Source organism: Cynara cardunculus, unplaced genomic scaffold, assembly GCF_001531365.2.
Source record: "Cynara cardunculus var. scolymus isolate 2C unplaced genomic scaffold, CcrdV1 Un_Scaffold_5238, whole genome shotgun sequence".
NCBI classification, from domain to species: domain Eukaryota; kingdom Viridiplantae; phylum Streptophyta; class Magnoliopsida; order Asterales; family Asteraceae; genus Cynara; species Cynara cardunculus.
The window spans coordinates 18,290-19,811 of NW_020202303.1; positions in this window are offsets into that span (position 1 = coordinate 18,290).

The following is a 1,522-nucleotide window of genomic DNA, read 5'->3' on the forward strand; positions in this document are numbered from 1 at the left end:
TTTGGGCAACAAGAAGTTGGTTGGGGAAAATTCTGAAATTTGTTAAGGGTTAAAATGGTAATTTGTTGTCATTCAGAGAACAATTACCAAACAACATTGTTTCATTCGACACTTAACCATTCTGACCTCTTAACTATTCTGCACTAAAACATTCAGCAACTGCCAAACAGTCCCTAAATCATCATTTTTTTTAAATTGATTATCTACATATTTTTTAACCCAAAAAAATTATTTGTAACTATCTAAGAAGATTTTAGAGTAAAAAAAACCTAACCTACCTACTAACGGATGACGATGGTACGTAGAAGGGTGGGAAAGGGAAGCAATGACGTTAAGTGCGAGAGGTTTGAAAGACGTAGGATTTCGGAAAGGTAAAATTCATTTACGTTTTTTCTACTTTAATCTCTTTCTAGCCGGCTATATACGAGTAGTTCTTTTGGATTAAAATGTCGTAATTAAACAATTTATAAAAGTTCGATGATTTATCTATTAAGAAAATATTAAAAAAACTAATCATTCAAAATATGAAAATTTAATAGTTTATTTAGAAATTATCAAAATGAAGATAAGAACTATAAGTATATAAAAAAGGACCTTTTTTGTAATACCTGTGATGTAATACGTCATTACTCTTATCCTTTGTGGGAACTACATGTACTAACGAACTTGCTTTGGCCTAGCACCATATAAACATGCTCTAGAAATATATATAATTTACGTTCGCTTCGAGAAATATATCGATCAATTCTAATTCTTTCTTTTTCTCTTTATTCTTTTGAAATACACTTGAATAACATTCTTTTTCGGTTAAGTATTACCAAGGCCGTCCCTGGGGGAGGGCGGGCCGGGCGTATGCTCAGGGCCCATAAAAATTAGGGGCCCAATTTTTTTAATATATATATATATATATATATATATATATAATATAGTAGTTTAAATAAATTAGTAAATACAAGATACATAAAAAATTTAGTATCTAATATGACAAGAAATTTTTTTGGTACTACATTAACTATTAAAGATCCAAACATATATGAATTAAATATATTGGAGAAAAAAAATACCTAAAGAGGTTAATCTGTCGTTCATTATATAATATTATTTAATGTTTTTCTAAGTTTTTTTAATCTAAAACCGACGTCTAAAACTACTTGCTTCGAAAACTTTGATATATTCTCCATAATTTATCTCCCAACGACTCTTTTGATTGTTCCATTCTTGCATTAATTCTATTTTTATATTAGAGTATGATAGATTTTCTTGTTATTAGCTAACAAAACCCCCATCTTTTGAAAAAATTACCAACCATATAAGACGGTAAAACTTATATCTATATTTAGAACAATAAAACTATAATTGTTTTTTCATAGTTGTTCTTTATTATCTAATATTGAGTGTATAAATCTTATGTACTATTTTATCTCTAAAAGAAGAATAAGATTTCAAACTATCACCAACATGAGTTTTATTAATTTATATAATCGATGATTGCAAAAAGGTTTGTTTTAACCTTAACCCTATG